This window comes from Nannospalax galili, unplaced genomic scaffold (genome assembly GCF_000622305.1).
Source record: "Nannospalax galili isolate Female #2095 unplaced genomic scaffold, S.galili_v1.0 scaffold137, whole genome shotgun sequence".
NCBI lineage: Eukaryota > Metazoa > Chordata > Mammalia > Rodentia > Spalacidae > Nannospalax > Nannospalax galili.
The window spans coordinates 244,070-254,004 of NW_008340203.1; positions in this window are offsets into that span (position 1 = coordinate 244,070).

The window sequence follows — 9,935 nt, forward strand, 5'->3', positions numbered from 1 at the left end:
TGTTTTTATGAAGTTGGGTGCACCAGAGTTTGGTGAATATATTTTTGTGATTGTAATATCTTCTTGATTTATTGTCCCTTTGATCAGAATGAAGTGGCCCTCTTTATCTCTTCTGATTAGTTTTAGTTTAAAGTCTATTTTGTCACATATTAGAATTGCTACACCTGCTTTTTTCTTAGTACCATTTTCTTGGTCTATTTTTTTCCATCCTTTCACTTTAAGATAATGTTTGTCCTTGAAAGTGAGATGAGTTTCTTGCAGACAACAAAAAGATGGGTTTGGTTTCTTAACCCATTCACCTAGTCTATGTCTTTTAACTGGGGAGTTTAGTCCATTAATATTTAAAGTTATTAATGAAAGATGAGTATTGAATCCTATCATTTTTATTTCTGTTTACATTCTTGATATAGCTGTACTTTTCCACAGTTATTCCTTCATTGAATTTCTTTCCGCAACCAGTTGGGTATAGTCATTCCTTTCTTCAGCTCTTTGTATTGCTTCCAGAACTCTCTGAAGGGCTGGTTTTGTGGACATGAATTCCTTCAACCTATTTATGTCATGGAAGATTTTTCTTTCCCCTTTGACTATAATAGACATTTTGGCTGTGTATAGAAATCTGGGTTGGCATCTGTGGTCATTTAAAACTGAGAATACCCTGGTCCAGGCTCTTCTGGCTTTCATAGTTTGCACTGAAAAGTCAGCTGTAATTCTAATGGGTTTTCCTTTATATGTGACTTGTTGGTTCTCTTTTGCAGCTTTCAGTATTTTCTCTTTGTTCTGTATGCTTAGTGTTTTTACTGTGATGTGCCATGCAGAGTTTCTTTTCTGGTCCTGTCTGTTTGGTGTTCTATATCCTTCTTGTGTTTGTACGGGCATGTCTTTCTTTAATTTTGGGAAATTTTCTTCTACGATTCTGTTGATGATCTGGTCCATACCATTATCTTGGGATTCTTCTCCTTCCTGTATACCTGTGATTCATAAGTTGGTCTTTTTATGGTGTCACACAATTCCTGCATATTCCATTCTTGTGCTTTCTTAAATTTTTCATAATCTTTGCTTGAGTGGTCTAATTTACCCACTTTATCTTCCAGTCTTGATACTCTGTTTTCCATTTCATTCATCCTATTGGTGAGGCTTTCTCCTGTCATTTCTAACTGGCTTACTGAGTGTTTCACTTCCTTCTTCATTTCAGCCCGAGTATTCTTCAATATTTCTAACTCTTTTCTGAATTCATTCAGAAGTTTATCCCTATCTTCCTTCAGTTCTTTGATTTGTGTGTTCTTTAAATTCGCAGAATTCTTTTGTCATGTTTATAATTGTTCTTTTGAGTTCCATGTCCTGCATTATCTCTAGGGGGTTCTCATCATACTCCTCTAGAGGACTATTGGTATTTGGTGGGGATATGTTATTTTGGTTTTTCATGTTATTATGTTTTCTCTGTGATTTTGACATGTGAATTTCTTTTGTTGTTTCTGAGTCTTGTGTGAGACTCAAAGCTTCAAGTTTAGGTCTGCTTCTTTTTGTGAATTTTATGTGTCCTTGTGATTTCTCTAAGCTTCCGGTTCTCTCTTTTGATTTTATATTGGAGTGGCCAAATTGCTTTTGTCTTCAGGAGTTCCCACAGAGGCCCAAGTCAGATGAGGATCAGATGCTCTCACGCTTTCTCCTAAGGTCTGGATCCCTCCAGGATAGATTTTGGCCTCTGGAATTTGGGGGTTGGAGTGGCCTGGGAGCCCAGTCCAAGAAAGATGCTGGTCTCAGGCAGCTGGTGGCCATGATACCCAGAGATGCAAAGGAAGATGGGGGTGGGAGGTGGCCCCAAGGGCCCCTGGGGACTGCACTGGGGACCTGGGATGGTCTGGATGGAAAGGACCAGGAAGAGGAAAGTTTAGCCCTGGAGGCCAGGAAAGAGGCTGGAGGGTTGTACAGACCCAGGGAGGCAGAGGGAGGTGAAGGCAGGGCCAGGCCCAGAGCTGCCCCTGGGGACCCCAGAATGAAGGGAGTTGCTCTGGATGCACAGGATGAGGAAGCAGTGGTGGTTCCCCAGGTGTCTGGGGCACCAAGACAAGGAATGGGACAGGACCCAGGCTAGGAGGAGAGACCAACGGGGGAGATGGGAGGGTGAGTGAGTCTGGGGGAGTCAAGGCTCGGAGGGTGCGATGGACTTACCCTGGAGAGAGAAGCGGGTGGGTTGGAGAGAGGCCTGTGGGCCCTGCAGGCCCAGGGAAGCAGAGCGAGGTGAGGGCGGGGCCAGGCTGAGAAGCAGTGCTCCTGGGACCTGAGAAAAAACTGAGTTGTTCTGGATGCAGAGGATCAGGAAGAAGCAGTGGTGGTTCCCCAGGTGTCTGGGGCGCCAAGACCAGGAATGGGATAGGGCACAGTCTAGGAGGAGAGACCTGCAGGGGAGATGGGAGGGTGAGTGAGGCTGGGGGAGTCAAGGCTCGGAGGGCCCAATAACTTACCCCAGAGAGAGAAGCCTCGGGTTGAGGAGCCAATATAATTTTTTAAGAGTCCACATTATAGCTAAACACTACATAACATACAACAATGCCAGATAGGAGATACCTTCTTTTGAGTTGTTGGCCAGGGTGGCCCAAGGGACTCCCAGATAGTATAACCCAGCATAGAACTGGGAAAATGAACAGCAGACCCAGTCTTATCTAAAGGAATATTGACAACCAATTGCTGCTAGATGAGGAACAGCTGACCTTCCTAAAACAAAGACCTCTAGGTAGGTCTTTGTTTTGTAGATGGACAAGTAGTGGGGAATGGCTGGGAGTAATGACATCACAGTAGACAGTAGCAGGGATAACAGAGTATAAGGGCTCTAGTGGTGGGGAGGGAGGTTATGGGAGGGTGCCATATGGGAAATGGGTGTACAGTTGAATAAGATGTTTTGGGATGTTCTGTGTGATACACACACACACACACACACACACACACACACACACACACACACAAAAAAATCAACAAATAAAAAAAAAGAATTATATTTGAGAAGGAAGCATAAAAATTTATGTTATGTTAATTAGTAGAGGTGATAAACATTACCTTTGAAATCTACCTGATGACTTTATAGACATACACATGTGCCAAGGATTCGAGTGCAACCGATTATGACTACTAATAATCAGATACATACAGATTAGAGATGCATGTACCAGCATCTCAGTGTTATGAGCAAAAACAATGAGTCTTTCTGTAAGAAACATATATTTTAAAATGAAATGAAGATCTTTTTTAAAGGTTAAAAACTCATTCAATTTTATGTCTTACAGGGTTTATACTGAGTTCAATATTGTATCACTGTATTAATTCAACAGCAAACCTAAAAATTTCATAGCTACTTTTGAAAGAGATGTATCTTTGCTCTGGAAACTGTTAATGATTATGTTAAAGCTGTAATGAAATGCTTCTTATAAAAAATGGTATGATCTGTTGTTGCAGTTCAGTTAAACGGAGGAATTGCTGGTATACCGTATTAATGCCTTTAATCTGGAAATGGTCTCACACCCAAGAGGAAAAGATCATTCCATCCTAAATACACAATGGCACTCCCTAAGTGAGCCGCTGCTCTCCTGGTGATAGAGTCGGAAAATTGAAACAAATGTAAACCCTGCAGTGAGCACTTCCAGACCTCAAAATACAAGAGATACGTTTAACAATAATCAGTCTAAGGACAAGATGAAAAGTCAATAGAAGACTGACTGACTCCTCTAACTACAACAATGGCAACAACCGTGAAATGAAGACTGGAAGGGGAAGAGGGAATGTTAGGGAGGGGGAGACAAGAGGGGCGTGCGGTCGTCGGTGGGAAGATGGAGTCAGGACAGGTTCCTAAGAAACAGAAGGCATGGCACGGCCTCTTTGTCCTTTAGAAGTTTACCATCTGAAAGCAGTAGATGAAATTAATAAAAATGTATATGCTAATTAATTATTCATATTTCTTTAAAAATTTACTTATTAATTTATGAGTTTATGTGTGTTTATTCATATTCCTTTAAAAATTTACTTATTAATTTATGTGTATGAGTGAATGTAAGTGCACCCATGTTGTGCAATGCCCGTGGAGGTCAGAAGAGGCTGCTGGCCCCCTGGAACTGGAGTTTCAGATGGTTGTTAGCTGCCATGTGGGTGCTGGGAACCGAACCCGGTCTGTGTGGGCCCTCTGCAAGAGCAATCAGTGCTCTTAATCACTGAGCCATCTCTCCAGCCCCATAATTATTCCTGTTTCTGGACGTGGTGTGTTCCTGATCATTGGAAGAAACGGAGAGGTCATGAATGCGGTAGAAATGATTTAAATGTAAGATTTCCCTCACCTTTCATACTCCACTATTCCATATTAACATATTTTTCATTGTTGTTAATGTAACTTAGTAGCTTGCTCTCATTAATTTATTTCTCTTTAAAATAATTATGTAGCCAGAGGTGGTGGTGCACGCCTTTAATCCCAGCACTCAGGAGGCAGAGTCAGGTGGATCTCTGTGAGATCAAGGCCAGCCCAGTATACATAGTGAGTTCCTGGCCAGCCAGCTGGAGCAGGGAGACCCTGTCTCAAAATAAAATAAAACCAAAAAACCTTCCCCAAACAAAATAAAATAATATGTAAATGCTTTCTTCATTAATAAATGCATAATGAAAATGACTACTTTTAATTTTTTTAATTTTTATTGAGCTTTTGTTCATTTCATACAACAGTTCTTAATCAAATTAAGACCCCGTCTCCCATTCATGCCTCCATACCCTCCCCCAACCCAGCCTTATATATTGTGCCATACATGTTAAGTCCCATCTGGTCAGGCATTTTACCTGGATGTCCTTCGGTGCAAGTTCATCCACCGGAGTCTATTCAGCCTATCTAGAGATCTTAAGGAAGGTCTACTCTTCCTCTCCTAGTTCATAATCAGTCTCCAACAGTTCTCAGGCTAAGTAGGGCCAGCCTACCCTCCATTTCTCTCTAACCACACTGGGCTCTTGTCTGATTGAGTTGGCATGGATCGTGTGCTAAATGCCACCACTGCAACATGTTCACACCACCCGAAAGTCTCTGCTTCCCTATGTTCATGGACCAGCCCTGGCTCTTACATCTCACCTTTCTGCCCCCCTCTTCTGCAATGGTCCCTGAGCCGTGGGTGGGTGAGGTTTAATATAGGAGTCCTATCCAAGGACACACACTCTGAAATCTTTTATTCTCTAAAACTTAGCCAGTTGTGGCCTTCTGTGTGCCTCACACTCTGTTGTATAAGGAAGGTTCCCTAGTGAGAGTTGAGAGTATCTCCACCTCCTGTTCCACTGTGTTCCATGAGCTTTAGATATAGAGGTTTCTCTATTGATATACTACCTAGGGGTGGGCATCTCTCAGACATATATTCTCTGTGTGTGACCAGTTGTAAAACTTTGCAGTAGACTCCATCTGTTGCAAAAAGAAGGTTCTTTGATGAGTGGTGCAGTGTATACTTGTCCATAAATATAAGGATCCATTTTTAGCCTGTGGTAAGAAATTTCATTTGTCAAGAGATATGACAGAGATAGGGTTTTCTCTAGGATCTATGACCTCTCACCCATGATTTCACTCCCTTTGAGATGGCTTTAAGTCTAATTAGATAGCTGTTGATTATCCCCTGCCCCCCAGATAACAGTGCCACTACTGCACCAACGGAGGTAGTTTGCTGTCCCAGTCGTTATGTTTATTCGGCTTTAGGGTTGGGTTGGATCATTGATTGATTTTCTCCCTTAGCAGCTTGCATCGTATCCTCTAGAACTCTGAGAGCTAGACTTCAGGGAGAAGGCTTACAGGTCATTTCCAGCTCCATTGCTCCAAGTCCTGTGAAAAATGACTACTTTTTAAAATAAATTGACAATCTAGTTAAGGGGGGGAAATTACTAAGTATTTTTAGCTTTATTCAAAAATTGTGGGAATGGGGCTGGAGAGATGGCTCAGTGGTTAAGAACACTGTTCTTGAAGACCCAGGTTCAAATCCCAGCACTCACATGGCAGCTAACAACAGTCCGTAACTCCAGTTCCAGGGGATCTGACAGCCTCTTCTGTCCTCCAAGGGCATTACACGACACAGATGCACTTGCCTATATGCAGGAAATACACGCATACACATCAAATAAAAATGTTAAAAAAATTGTGGGCAAACATATTTTTCAAATCTATGAATTTTAAATTCTATTCATCAATAGCCAAGCTAAGATGCTGCCTCCTCCCCGAAGTTTATGGGGATATAATTAATATAATTAAAAACAATTTTTGTGTGTGGGTAGCTAAAATTTTTTAAACAAAAGTTCTCCTTGTCAAAACCCAGATGTGTCACTTTAGGGACTTTAGTTTTTCTACATCTAGCTTATGTAGAGAGCGGTCCGCATATGCATGCAAGTGCATGTGGGCTACCACTGTGTGTGCTGTGCCCTTCAAAGCTATGTAAGGCGCCAAGCAGCTAGAAGGTGCTCAGATACTTCAGGACTGAATTGAGAGGATGAGAGCAAGGGATGAACAGGTGGATGGGGAAAGGCAGCAGATGTGCCTGAGAACGCCTGCGAGGGGGCAGAGTCCAGCCCAGAGGAGTGGAGAGCTCTCTACTGGCAGTAGAATGAGGTAGAAGCCAGATGTGCCTGTAATTCCAGCACTTAGGAGGCTGAGGTAGGAGGACCAAGAGTTCAAGGCTGATTTGGTTACACAGGAAGGCCTGTCTCAAAAAGAGTCTTAATAAAACCAACCAACCAACCAATCAATCAATCAATCAATCGGCCAGCCAGCCAGCCAGCCAACCAACCACCAACCAACCAACCAACCAACCAACCAAGGCTGATTTGGGTTACACAAGGAGACCCTGTCTCAAAAAGAGTCTTAATAAAACCAGTCAATCAATCAATCAATCAATCAATCAATCAATCAATCAATCAGCCAGCCAGCCAACCACCAACCAACCAACCAACCAATCAACCAAGGCTGATTTGGGTTACACAAGGAGACCCTGTCTCAAAGAGTCTTAATAAAACCAATCAACCAACCAGCCAACTAACCAACCAATCAAACCAACCAAGGCTGATTTGGGCACACAGGGAGACCCTGTCTCAAAAAGAGTCTTAATAAAACCAATCAATCAACAAACCAACCAACCAACCATGGAGCAAGAGGAAATGTGGCGAACAGGCTATGCCCTTGGTTACTCTGTTGTGCAGAACAGCAGCATTCAGGCTCTGCCTAGCCTTGAATTCCTTTCCTAAGAAATTACTAGTTTATGTACTTCTTTTTGTGTGTGCATGTGTGTGAAGGTCAGAGGACAACCTCTGTTGTCATTTTTTAGGTGCCTTCCACCTTCTGTTTGAGACAGGGTCTCTCACTGGTTGAGAACTTCACCCAGTAGTTTAGACTAGCCGGCTGCCAAGCTCCAGGGATCTGCCCATCTCTGCCTCTCATCTTGTCATTTCTGGGAATATATGTGCACACTGATCCTGGTTTTTGACATGGATTCTGAGGATCAAATTCAGGTCCTCACACTTGCAAGGCAAATGCTTTACTGACTCTCAGTAATCAGTAAATTAGTCATCTCTCTCGTCTCTTGAATTCCATTTAAAAATTATTATTTATTTATTTATTTATTTGTATTAAAGTTATGTATATGAGTGTTTTACCGGCATGTATATAAGTGTACCTGTGTCACACAATGCCCTCAGAGGCCAGAAGAGGGTGTGGATTCCCTGGAACTGGCAGATGGTTGTTAGCTACCATGTGGGTCCTGGGAACTAAACCCAGGTCCTCTGGAAAAACAGCCAGTGTTCTTAACCACTGAGTCATTTTTCCAGCCCTTTTAATCCACTTCATAAAGCAAAACTTAACCTGATTTATTGCATTTTGAGAATAAGTGCCACTAGAGAATCACTGTATATTTTATTTACACAACAGCCAACATTTTCCAGCACACCAGGAGGGACAAACTGAAAATTTATTTGTGCCAATAATTGACACCTGTGAGTACACAAAATCTTCTCAGACACATGAGCTTATCAATCACTACAACTCTTTTACTTGAAAGTATAGGAATGCTCCAGAATGGAGACACGACAGGCCTGCTGACCTGTCACCCAGTCACTCATCATGAGCCTTACCTCTATGAGGGACTTCTGCCTTTGTCCTGGGTTCCAGCTCCTGTCCAGTTTCTCCTGACCATGACACTCAGCTCATTGCAGACTGACACTTGACACTGTCTGCCACCGCAGCCTACATTTGACAACTCTATATTCTAACAGCTCTGTGCCCTTGGTTCCTAAAAGTTCTTATCTGATCCCCTATGGAAACTTTTCATGTGTCTGTATTAGTTGTCTTTATCTTCAGTCCAGCCTCTCTGAATTCGTAGTCTCTTTACCACTTTGTTGTCTCTAACTTACAGATCTGCATTATTTTTTGATTTATTTTTACTTTATGTGTATGAGTGTATTGCCTGTATGTATGTAAACACACCCATGTCATGCAGTACCTACAGAGGACAGAAGAGGGTGTCATTTTCCCTGGAACTGGAGTTACAGATGGTTGTTACCTGCCATTTGTGTGCTGGGATTCAAACCCAGGTCTTCTGCAAGAACAGCCAGTGCTCTTAACTGCTGAGCCATCTCTCTAGTCCTGAATCTGCGTTATTTTGTAAAATGTAATGTGTGATCTGAGAATTAAGTCATCATCAGTCACAACTGGAATGCAAGAACTTGTGATTGCTACTGGCCATGTCTACAAAGGAAATCAGAAATACTTGGTGAATTCCAGCCAATAAAATTGATGTAGCTTGTGAATTTGTTATCCAATACATTTTGACATTGTGGGAAAAAACAAACCTATCAGTCTATGTTCATAGTACATTTCATAATAGGAAACGTGAAGCTGTGAGCAGACAGCTGGGGCACAGGAGGGGAGAGGATGCTTCTAGAACAGGCCAGCTGGGTAAGTTGGCTAGTAAACCTGAAATTAGAATTGAATAATTCAAGTCATTGTGTGATGGTACATGATGAACAAAATTATTGTAAAAAGATATGTTAACTTTAATTACAGATCAGCACGATGCCTGAACCACACAGCTGTCCTTAATCTTCCCATCCCACCTGGCTGAGGAGTCACCTGGAGAATTCCACTGAGGACAATCAAGGCATTCCAGATGCGTAAAGTTAAACCAAATGTTTGATGTTAAAGACTAGCACAATATTTGTATGGGGCACAGTTCCAGGACTGTCAGAGGCCAGCTGGTGCTGTCAAAGAACCAGGCACAAACTTACTTAGGTAAGGTGGAAGTTGAAAGCCAAGCAGAGGAATGTCTATAAATTCTTTTTCTTTTGAGACAAGGTGTGTCAATATGTAGCTCAGGTTGGCTTCTGACTTGAGATTCCCCTGCCTTAGCCTCCTGAATGGTGGGATTACAGGCATGCACCACTATTTCTGCTTATCAGAAAATGTTCTACAAGATGATCTTATCATTTCTGATAGGTTCAAAGCCCAGCATTTAAAGTTTTTCCAAATGTGCTAAAATGTTCTTTCAAGAATTTTAAAAATTACTTTGCATATTTTTCCTTCTTTTCTATTTTTGCATTTTCCCATTTTTAATTGAAATATACATTTAATTGAATTAAATTTATTTTTAATTAAATAATATATTTCGGTGGGCTACAGCATATGTTTGGTGCATATATTAGTTACTTTTATTGTTGTTGTGACAAAATATGGGCCTGGTGACATATGTCTTTAATCCCACCACTTGGGAGTCAGGGGAATCTCTGTGAGATCGAGGGCAGCCTGGTCTACATATTGAGTTCCAGGTCAGTTGGGGCTACAGGGAGATCCTGTTTCTAAAAAAAAAAAATTCATACAATGTATTTTTATCACATTCCTTCCCCATCTTTATTCCCACCCTACCCATCCTATGGCCTCCTCCCAGGATATATATATA